Here is a 12838-nt window from a genome sequence, read left to right as displayed (position 1 = left end):
GATGGAAATAGGTTGATAGACCTCAACCCATTACTTAGCAAAGTAGGAAACGAAGGTATATTTAGATGGACGAACGCCACACCAAGGTTGGTGATAAGCTCAAAAAGAGTTCAGGTTGACGCCACTAGCACGCTAGATAAGTCACTCGAGACTCATACGAAAATAGAGAGGAAGAAACCTCAGAAGAACTATAGTTCATTCAATAAAATGGCAAAAGTCATTTTCTCTAGTTTACAAAGCAACTATTTATAAGCCTAATATGCCTATTGATATTTGGCATCTATGATGTTCACACTACCTTAAATTTTGTTCACATTTGTATTTAACATGTTCACACAAAATCATTAAAATTCGGTTCATGCTTGAAGATGGTGCATGAATTGGTCGAACCATCATGTTGCTTCACTTGATGCATTCATGCATACTTAGCCTTAAAGAAAAGCCATAATGTCATGAATGTGCAGCCCTTTAATACTCCTACATCTCCCTTGGCCAAATGAGGGTTTAATGTGCCTTGAATACTTGAATTGAATGTATAAAAATTCATCTCCCTTGTGGCCAACATCCATGCACTTTAATAAATGGTAGAATAATCATGCATGGGAGAAGAAATGGTTTGTTCTAGATGCTGGTTTGTACTTGCACGAATTTCCCAAGCAAAGATGTTCTAATTGTCCATAAATACGATCCATGAATCTTCAAATACAAGAACAATCAACATCCTCCTCTTGCATGAATGTCCCAAATGCATGTGTCCCTTTGAATGTCGTCCATTGAACCTCAAATATGCATGCACCTTGTATTAACTCCTCTTCATGCATTCGACTAAACCTAAACACACATTAAACACACTAAATCAAACATGAATTTGGATGAACCTTAATAAAACATCAACTAGATATATTGATTAACATATTAAATAAATTAAAACACATTTAATTATGGACTAACTAGTATATTAAATTTGGCTAGCTCAAAACAAGTGAAAAAATTAATGAACTAAATTGAGCTAGGATATTCGGTCATGAGCTGTAACAAATTAAATCAAATAAAACTAATACTTATTTTATTATAATGATAAAAGGAATGAGCTAAAACTAAGCTAGGTTGAGCTCAAACAAGCTTAAATGAGCTCAAGTGAGTTGATTCGAGCTGAATGTAGCTCGAGGAGCTGAAGATGAGCTAAAATCAGCTTGCACTAAGGTACAAGGAGTCTTTAAGGTGCTGTTCCGAGCTTCTCCATCAACATCGAGCTGGTTTTCACTCTAAAGTTGAATTAATAAAGCTAAAACAACTTCTTGAAGGCACCTAGTTCGACCTCGAGTTATGGGTCCTTTAGGGAGCTCGATGGGATCGAAATTAGAACTTGTTGAGCTCTGGGGCATGGTCACATCATTAGGAGTAGCCTAAACCCTATCCTAAGTGTTAAATGGGAGCTTAGGAGTAGCCTAAACCCTTATCCTAAGTTCTAAGTGTAAGCTTTCTTATACCTCTCATTTATTTTGCAAAAATTGTGACTATGTGATGTGGATTATGTAATATAATGTGTTAATATGATATGTGATATATGTTGTGTTAGCTCTTGTGAAATGCTTCAGTTGTGGGCATGCTAAACATGCCAAGTGATAGCGATGATAATCTATTAATAATGTAAATGTGCAGTGAAAGTGTACAGAAAATGGTAAGTAAATATGTGTTTTATTGTGGATAATTTGGCCTTGTAACCTTTTGAGACCATTGGATATAGTTGGCATGCCATAGTATTTTGTGAGTACTCACCCTTGTGTTATGATTTTGGGGCATTGAGCCCCAAGACAGTTTGGAGAGACAAAGGAATGTGAGCTAAGCTCCATTCAGCAAGATATATTGGTGTGTTGAAGAGTGTTAGCTTCATGCTAACTTTTTGGATACGTTCGAATCTTTGAGTCATTGGTATGTTGGAGATCTGTGTATCCAATGTGTGGTGGTAGAGCTCACTTTTATGTTTCATAGTCTCAAGTTTTCAATTCATCGATTAATGAATTGTGTGTGAAATGTGATGCATGTATAACTATGTGAATGCAAACTTAGATCTGTTAGTAACTATTGCATAAAATTGTTAGTTTGACACTATAGTTAAGTGTGAATGTAGTTGTGAAACACCCCTTACCTGATACCGTTGCTGGAGTCAAGCGTGAGGCATTAGTTGACTTAACTTAAAACTTCCGGGCATACAAATTTACTTTTAAAAGTTATTTCACTGTTCATAATAAGGTTGTCCACCTGCACAAAAGTTACTAAATTAATTATAACTCGAGCTACGAAACTAAAAATTTATATCCATAAATTTTCTCTAAAACTAGACTCATATATATTTTTACCATAAATTTTTTAGAATTTTTGGTTCAGCCAATTAGTACAGTTTATTAGTTAAAATCTCCCCTGGTTCACTGATCAATTGTCCTGACCTCTCGTCACTAAAATTCAATTATCTCATTGTACAGACTTCATATAGTGTTCTCACTTGTTTCTACAGAAAATAGACTCAATAATAAATCTATAAATATAAATTAAAACTTATAACTATTTGTTTACAATTTTTAATGATTTTCCAAAGTCAGAACAGGGGATTCCAAAAACCACTTTGACCTTGTCTAACTAAAATACAAATATCTCAGAATACACAATTTCTTTGTCTACACCGTTATTTTTATATGAAAATAGACTCAATAAGATTTAATTATATATCTCATCCACCCTCTAATTCATTTTCTACTATCCTTGGTGATTTTTCAAATTCACGTCACTATTTCGTCTCAAAACCGATTTACTACCAATTTTTTACTTTTTCATTATTTTTATGCATAATTTAGCACCTAGACATTTATAACAACAAACACCTTCATACTTAGTCATTTTAATAACTATTCATCATCAAATATTTACATATCATATTTTGGTCATATCTTAATAATATACAATCGAAATGACCAAGTCCCTATACATGCCATAGCTCAAAACATTTATTGTCTTAAAATACCGAGTTGTGGTGGTTGATAGTGTGAATGCTCTCCGACGTCTTCAAGATCCCGACTATGCTTGATAATACTATATGAAAGAAAAAGAAATAAAAGAAGTAAGCATAAAGCTTAGTAATTTTACAAGTAAATAAATAACAACATTTATCATAAACAATTATATTCATAAATTTTCATTAAGCATTAAGATCTTTACTTTCTTCTTTACTTACTCTCTTACTCGTTTACTTACTTGCTTGCTTAACTTACTCCTTCGTTGCTGAAATTTCTTTTTTCAACTGATAACTGAGATACTCTTAATCTTATTAACTCACCTGAACTTGTGTATTAGGCTTTTACCTGAACTTTCATGTAACATCGTCTATTTACTAGCCCGTTGAATCACTTGGAATACTAAGGATACTCGGGTCTCCTGTATGAATATAATATGCCAAAGCTATGTCCTAGACATAGTCTTACATGGGATGTTTCTTGTACTACCAATGTCATATCTCAGATATGGTCTTACATGGGAGTTCTCATACAGGTGCCCATGCCATGTCCCAGACATGGTCTTACGGGGGACCGCTCATCTTGGTTCCAACGCCATGTCCCAGACATGGTCTTACATGGGACCTCTCATAATCTCAATGATTCCAATGCCATGTCTCAGACATGGTCTTACATGGGATCTCATCCTCTTAATGTCATGACATTTGTATCCGATACATTCCTCATGTTTCAACGGGGCCTTTTAACACTAATTCTCTGTCATCTCATACTTGAGTTAACATTATTTTTTTTAATAAAATAAATACATAATTGCTGAAAGATAACAGGATTAATAATAATTATCAAAATATTGCATTTTTTACCGTAAACTTACATAAGTACAAAAATGTGATCAAATCTAACACTTTAGTCCTCAATCTTTTTCTTTCCCTAGTCTAGCTTCAGATTTCATTCTTTGTGATCTATAATTGAAAATTTATCTTATTTAAAACCCACATTCATCAAAACAGTCCTCGGCTCTAACTTTGACAAAATTACGATTTTGCCCCTAAACTTTTACATAATTACACTTTTGCCCCAAAGCTCGGAAATTAAACTTCATCTCTTATTATTATGTTTTATAACATGCTGAACATTTTTCCCTTCTATGACAACACCAAATTCTTACTCTAACACTTACTTATGAACATTAGGTATTTTTACTGATTATGCCAATATACTAGTTTTCACTTAAAATCGACTAGCAAAAGTTGTTTAACATAATTACTAGCTTCATATTCTATCATAAAACATCAAAATAAACATATTTCACTTATGGGTATTTTTCCAAATATGAACCCTAGGTTAAATTATTGCTAGAATAAGCTAAATTAAGCTACTAGGATTCCAAAAACGTAAAGAACATTAAAAACGGGGCTAGAACAGACTTACAATCGAGCTTGGAAGCTTGAAAAACCCTAGCCATGGTTTCCCCTTGTGAAATTCGGCCATGGGGTTGAAGATGGACAAAAATTGGCTTTCAATTTTGTTTTTAATTCATTTTAATAACTAAATGACCAAAATGCCCTTAATGAAAAACTTTGGAAACATGCCTAACCATGTCCATTTTTGTCTACCAAATTAACCAATGGTCTAATTTCCATATAAGGACCTCCAATTTAAAATTTCATAACAATTGGACACCACTAACATGTAGAACTCAACTTTTGCACTTTTTACAATTTAGTCTTTTTGACTAAATTGAGTTCCTAAACGTCGACATTTTCGAACGAAATTTTCACGAAATCATTTTGTGAAATATTAGACCATAAAAATATAATAAAATGATTTTTTTTCTCATCGAATTTGTGGTCCCGAAACCACTGTTCCGACTAGACCCAACATCAGGATGTTACAAGTTGTGCTATGGTTGCTTTCATTTAACGGGATATGTTGGTGTGTTGAAGAGTGTTAGCTTGTTAAATCTCACACACTCTTTTCTCAATCATTGCAGATAATTTGCATTTTCAGTGTGAGTGGTGCGATTCCAAGGAAGTGATCCAAGTTGTGTTTTAGTATTTAAGTAGGTCATATTCTTATTCTTTGAACTGTGAATATAAAGGCAATGTGGTTAGAACTTTGGCTGGCTATTATTATGTTCTTGTTGGCTTATTTTGATTATGAACTTCTAGAATTTTTTTATTGGAATTATTATTTTAATTCTTATTACCGTGATTTGGAATGATAGGATAAAGATGTTCTGTTGGACTGTGTATTGGGTAAATTTGGTGCTTGAAGCTGTGATGATTAATGCATGTTAGAATAGAAATATGTTGAGCATGTTTTATACTCTATTTTGTTGAATTTTTTAATCTAAGCAGAGGTATTGATACTCGGGACATAAATATCGATACCTCGGTGTTAAATTGTATTTTTATGAAGTTAGCAGCTTAATATGGTCTCGATACACAAACACAAGTATCGATACTACCCCTACCCAAGTATCGATAAAATACTATCGTTTAAAATTTGACAGGAAGCTAGTTTGGTATCTATTTTCTTGCTAATATCGATACTTAACTTCCAAAATATCGATACCTATGATTGAGTATCAATACCTACGTGACCACTTTGGAAATTTTACTAAATGGTTCCTAAGCATGATATAAATTGTTTCTAAGGTTGATTAAGCTATGTAAAGTCATTTTTAATGTTGCCTATGGTATTTTAGACTTAAAACTTCTGTAAATGCTTAGATATGGCGATTGTTCTTCGTAAATGAGACTGTGTGAATATGTATGAGTTGTGATGTGACAGCCTCTAGACGTACCGATATCTAGAGTAGAAATCTTGCACAAAATATATGAAAAGGTAGTATCCGCAAGTATATAGGTCAGGTTGTAATATAGTAACAACGAAGTAGGTGAGTATTCCGAGGATCATACCCAAGGAAGGTGACCACTAAATTAATTCTAACCTAAGCATAAATAAATCTAATTAGTACTTTAAATGAATTATATTACGATAAAATAAGAAAAAAAAGGTTTTTCTGATCTTTAGCAATAATAATAAAAGAAATAACTAAATCATGAGAAATCAAATAAATATAATATATCAAATCTGAACATGGGTGATTAGCTCTCTTTGGTAATCATAAGCAACTATCGCTTCAGGTTTTCTTGTTCAATCACTAATCGATATCCCAGTAGGACCTTCTAATCTTCTACTAGAATAATGAGTCAGCAAGAACTACTTATCTTTAGACTTCACAGTCTAGACCAGTTCAAGGCTAAGGTATTCACTTATAAACCATACCAAATTTAGGTTAATTCCTACCTTAATGACTTCCTATGGTTGTCAGGCCTTGGGTTTAGGTTTTTCCTTTCTTGAACAACTGATCCTTTAAGAGAACCCTATCAAATAGTTAATTAATCATACATCCACCTGCTAATCCCCCATAGGAGGATTAGCTTCTCATGGATCCCATAAACAATATATACCTAATGTATAAAATAGGATGAAAAATAATTCAAGAATATAAGGTTTAAAATAAGCCTAATTTGTATTAGAATTGAATGTCGAATCCTCACAGAGTTTGATTATGTTTCACAAATCTGATTTCTTCCACAAAACAAAGAACAAAAACTAAAATAAATCTAAAGCCCAAGAAAAGAGAAAAACTAAAGACTAAATCTAATAAGAAAATTCTACAATATGAAAGTTGTGTCTAACATGTGTTAATTGAGCCTATTTATAGATTTTAGAGTGGCCATCATCTTTAACCTTAGGTCAGTTGTCGTCCTTGTGCTTAGTGTTTGATTCTGCAGACCAAAATGTCCCTAACTCGTAATTATTTCCCGTACAGAGGTGATGTCGCAACACACCAGGTCCTATGTCACGACATCGAAGGCAGTATACTCTATCTTCAAGGTGTCTTCAAAGGGTGTCACGACATCCTCAGGCTGTGTCCCGACACCGAAGGCAGTCTTGAAATTCTTCTCTTCTAATACCTATGTTGTGACATCCAGCCCTTTGTGTTGCAACACAACGACCAATATCGAGTTAGCACACCTTCTAGTGATCTCCTACATGCTCGCTAAGCATATTAGCTCACCTTTAGGCCTCATTCGGCCCCTAAGGTCAATAAAAGCCTTGATTTACACAGTTTATTGCCTTTAGATAAAAATATGAACACTTAGCTAAAACTTAACAATAGTGATTGTATTCAAGCTCCTAAAGTACAAAAACTAATTTAATATGCTACATTGAATTACGACAGATCACGATGTTTGATGTAGCGTCCTATTACCCTGGCTTGACGATCGAGTTGGGTATAGGGTGTTACATTCCTCCAGACTTGATTAATTGAGAATTCTTCCAGTCACAGTTTCAAAAAAAGTATGTTGGGGAATTATATTTGGAATATCGAAAATAGGAGTTTCTTCTACTGAAATAGGGTGAACTATCCATAGTATATTATGAGCAAGAATACCTATGGCTCAGCAAATATGCCTTAGAGCTTATATTGACCAAAGAAGCGAGCTGTAAACGTTTTCTACATAGGTTGCATGATGAACTCAAAATTCAATCGGTGGCATTAAAGATAAAATAATTTGTTGATTTGTTTGAATGGCGAAGATGGTTGAACAATCAATGGGATTGGATAAGAAACCTGAATCTCTTCGTGTTACGGGAAAGTAAGTTGGAACCTGTAGTTTGCATCCAATGTCCAAACAAACTAAAGAATCTCATGAGCCCTAGAGTGTAACAACCCATTTTTCAGTGGAATCGAAAATAGTGGTTTCAGAAACAAAATTTCGACACATGAATTCGTAAATATTATTATTTAATATTTTACGTGTTAAATACCATAAAATAGTGAATTTTGATTTGATAAATTTTTCTAATTGGACGGTTAATTAAAGTACAAGTGGTTTGACCCTGAGGTTAGTGATTTTGGAAAATGAGGTATCGGGACCTCGTTTCTGTAAACTAAGATTAATTAAATTAGATGTATTTAATTTTGGTCGATAAATTTTGATGATTTGATAGTTAATTAAGGAAAAAAAGACTAAATCCTAAAAACCATAACAGTTAAGAGTTATGAAATTTAATTACCTAAAGATTAAAATGGTGATATGTAAGGGTCTAAAGGGACAATTAAACCACCCTAGTTGAAAGTGGACAATTAAATAGTCTTGTTTTAAAGAAATTACGTTAAAATATAATAAAAATAAAAATATAATATGATAAAACATAAACTAAAGTATCATATTTTCCTATTTCTTTCTTCCACCAAAAAGAACATTAAAGCACCATTATTGGAAGCTTTAAGTTTGACAAAGCAATCCTTCTTGCATGTAAGTCCTCCAATTACCCGTTTTTCGTAAATTTTATATTTTTGAGATTGTTGCAACTTAGTCCAGCTAAACCATCCCTCTATTTTCAAAACTATTAAATTTGTAAAAGTTACAATTGATGAATTTTATATGTTCTTGATAGAAAATGGTTTGGTTGTAAGCTTAGAAATGTTTAAGGTCTAATTTGTAAAGTGAAATTGGTTAGTTTTGAGTTTAGGGACTAAAATTAAAAAAGTAATTACTGATTCTATAGGGTAAATGAGGGATGAAATTGAAAATGTATTGAAAAAATAGAGTTTAAATGTGAAAGATATGATAGTTTCGATTTTAGGGACTAAATTGAATAAAATGTGAACCTTTGGAGAGATTGTGAAAACTAAAATTAAGTTGTTATATACACTTAATAAGATAAATTATGGTAATTAGCACGATAATTGAAATTTAATTATCATATAGATCAAGTTTTGAACTAACCAAGAGGTAATCAAGGAAAAGGGGAAATTGCTAACTAGTCCCTAACATTTTTGCTACTGCTATTTGTACCAAGTAAGTACATAGGATAAACTTATATATATAATTGTGATGTATGTAGTTGTACTGAATATTTTATGTGTATTGATTATACTATGAATCGTGTGCAAATTGGTATGAAGGTGAGAAAGAGACTGTACTATATTGATTACTAATGTTAGGGACACATAAAATGAGTAATTACTAATGCCAATTGATTATGTGTATTGATTATACTATATGTAGATTGTGCCCGGATGAACAATAGGATAGGATACAAGTCGCATGTCAATAGGGTTCGTCACACGCCTGTACGAGATTTTCACTACAATGCCTACTACTCTACACTTTTGCGTATACTAATTCGCACTTCGATACCTACTGGTGTGGTGTAGTGTAGATACCCGTGTATCCCTATCTGTTTATTTAGTTCATCGGGCTAAGTGTTAAAAGAGAATGTATTTTTTGATTCTATATGCTGATTGGAAATAAATGTGATCATATAGTTATGTGTTCTCTTATGTTATAATTAAGCAAAATGTTACATTTGTTGATGAGCTGGATGAAATGTTATTGAATTGATTTTACATGAATGAATGGACGAATTATATGATTGTATATCCAACACTCACCTTTTGGTTGTGACATATGGTGACATGAAACATAGTTAAACTTGTTATTTTGTTATGTTAGTTCTATTATAAGGTAAGTTTACAATTTTAATACTTATGAGCTTACTAAGCATATTTAATGCTTACTCGATTATGTTTTTCTATCCTGTAGATATTTTGCGAAACTTAAAGATCGAATCAACTAGGAACTCACACTCTCCACCTTCTGACTCGGTAGATCTTTTATGGTTTAAGGATCAGTTTTGTGGCATGTATATAGGCTCATTATGTATAAAATTCTCTTTTGTTGATAATGTTTTAATATGTGATCAATGTGATGAAATGTATAAAGGTGAATGTCAATTGATTACTAAATGAGGTGAAATCGTAAGATGATAGAAATGGTATAAAGTGTTTAAATGACTAAAGTTGTATCATGTTATACGGTATGCTTATAAGCCTTGAAATGTGTTTGAGTTTGTGAATGGTCAAATGAATATTTAATTGATGAAATTAGCTAATGGAATGAAAATTTAAGTAAGATTGATGTGTGCACAGTATTGAAACAGGTTTGAGTTCGAGTTTGAGTGATGCTTGGATGTAATGTGGTGTCAATGGTTCTAAAGGTTGATTATTATGTTTGAATTCACTTGGTCATGTAGATTTGGTGCTATATTATATTTTTGCATTGATCAAAGATAGGAATTTGTAAATTCAAAATGGTATAATGATTTATAGTTTGAAAACTATTATGTTTGATTGAACCGTTAGAATGAAACATATTGGTATTATATTTGTTGGAAGTTCTGGTATTGAATTATAACTTGTTTGTGATGGTGCCTAAAATGGCATATTGGTCAACACTTTAGGTTGTGTTGTATTATGATTTGGCTTGATACCCTTGGTGTATTTTAGGAAATATCTTGATCTATGTAGATATGGGTTTGGATTGCTTAAATGTTTAAGTTGGATAAGTTACAAAAATGGTCATCTTTGGTGTTACACAGTTTGCCACACGACCGCGTGTCTCACACGGTTGGTTGAAACGGTCATGTGCCACTGGTAATTTAGATGCATGATTTTTAACACAGTCTCAGTCTATCACACGGCTGTGTGAGTAACTGCAAATTTTTACAATTAGCTACACACGACCATAGTTTGTTACATGACCGTATGACTCTGTATTACACGACAACAATCTTGCAAACAGTTTGAAGACACAACTGTGTGGTTCTACACCACACGACCTCAGCTTTCCACAAGACCGTGTGATCCCTATTTTTTAATTTTTGCCTCACTTTTATCTAAAGTTTCAAATTAGTCCATGTTTAGTTTTGGATCATTTTTAGAGCTTTCATAAGCTTGAATTAAGTTCGAATTTTGCATCCAAGACTTGATTTGTTTGATGAACTGATGATTTAAGATTTTTTTGAATATAATACTTGAATTAAATTGTATGTTCCGATTTTTATTTACTATAATGTCCCATAGCTTGAGTCTAACGACCAAACCGAGTGAAGTGCTACATTTAGTGGTATCAGAGTTACATTTTAGTTAATTCTAAGACTGAACGTATCATGTACAGAGTCTAAAAATACATGCCACAATAACCTATGATAGTGTGATATTATTTGCTTCGACCTAACTTTGTTTTCTTATAGATACAAAGATGTCGGTTGAATTAAATAGTGTTGCCACTGATGAAGTTCATAGCAATGTTGGCAATTCATAGCATTCCCATTCCTTAAATGTCTGAAAATGAGGCAAAAATGCCTTCTTTGATATGGGTAAATGGTTTACCGAGTTTATGCGAACCAACCCTACGACTTTGCAACCTCTGCCCCTATTGTGCCTCCGATAGCACCCTCTTACCCTCATAATATTGAAATCTCACATCGACCCCCAATTGATAAAATAAGAAAATATGGGCATGAATAATTTCCTGAAAAAATAGATGACGATCCAACTAGGGTTGAGTATTGGTTAGAGAATACACAATGGGTCTTAATGAAATGGCTTGTACACCTGACGACTGTTTGAGGTGTGCAGTATCTCTGTTGAAAGGTGAAGCCTATCAATGGTGTTCCATATTGTTATCCATCATACTGAAAGACAAAATTGATTGGAACCTTTTCCAAACTAAATTTCGAAAGAATTATATCAATAGATTGTATTTGGAAAAGAAAAAAAAAGGAATTTCTTGAATTGAAAAAAGGAAATAGATCTGTGGCTGAGTATGAACGAGAGTTTGTATGGCTTAGCAACTGTACATGTGAAATTGTACTGGTTGAGTCTGAGATGTGCATTCGTTTTGAAAGTTGTTTAAATGATGAGATCCGCAGGTAGTCGTAGCATTAGAACTACAGGAATTTGTGGTTTTATCTTATCGAGCATAGAAAATGGAAGACATTTGCAATGAGGAGAAATAGGTTGATATGAAATTTCAAGAATATAGAAAAAGAAGTGTGTCAATATTGTTTTAGGCTCCTCAATCCAAGAAGCCGAGAGATTTCCACAGTCGTTTCACTTCACATTCGTGATATTTTGGAAAAGATAAATCGAGATTGAGTAATCTGAGGTTCCAGAATACACCAGCTACAAGCGTTGGCAGTGTTCGTAATGTTGATTTACCTATTTGTGATCATTACAGAAAATCTCACACGGTGTATGTCGAGTTAAAGTTGGGGCTTGTTTTAGATGCAGATCTACTACGCACTTTCTAAGAGACTGTAGCCTATTATGATTTCTGAGTGAAAACAAGAACGTGTTAAGATGGACTTCATATCAGGATTGTCATTGACTCTGAAAAATAAAGATCCAATATGGATAATTATTTATAGATTTGTCACATCCCATATTTTTATTATTATTTTCGCAAGTTAGAGAATAAGGAAGTGTGTAGTCCTGGTGGTCCTAAGTTCAAGCCCCCATGTTCACACACCTTTTATTTAATTTTTAGACATTTTTCCATGTGCTTTTAGTGCTTGTTGCCCACCCCATTTTCACCATAAATAGAAGGATTCTTTTCCTCCAATATAGGTCAAACTTACCTTAAGTTGAAGGAGTATGATCCCCCTTTTCACTCCATGTCTCCCTCTTCTTGCCAAAACTTCTTACCTTGCCTTTAGTTTAGGTTCATTGTACCTTGTCATGGTTGACCAAGCTCTCACCACCCCTTTGTCTGCTCCCATTTTCTTTCTTTTTCATTTCTTTTCTCATCTATTTTCTCTCCATTTTGCTAAATAACCACCACCCTTTCTTTTAATCTTTCCTCTTTTCCACCACCGTTCACCATGCCTCGTGGCCACCGTACCTCCTCTTTTCCTCTTTTTCTCCTTCCATCGCCACTGTGATTGCCATCATGCACCAT

The sequence above is a fragment of the Gossypium raimondii genome, chromosome 10 (assembly GCF_025698545.1).
Source record: "Gossypium raimondii isolate GPD5lz chromosome 10, ASM2569854v1, whole genome shotgun sequence".
Taxonomy (NCBI): Eukaryota; Viridiplantae; Streptophyta; class Magnoliopsida; order Malvales; family Malvaceae; genus Gossypium; species Gossypium raimondii.
Note: the sequence above shows the minus strand (reverse complement) of the source record.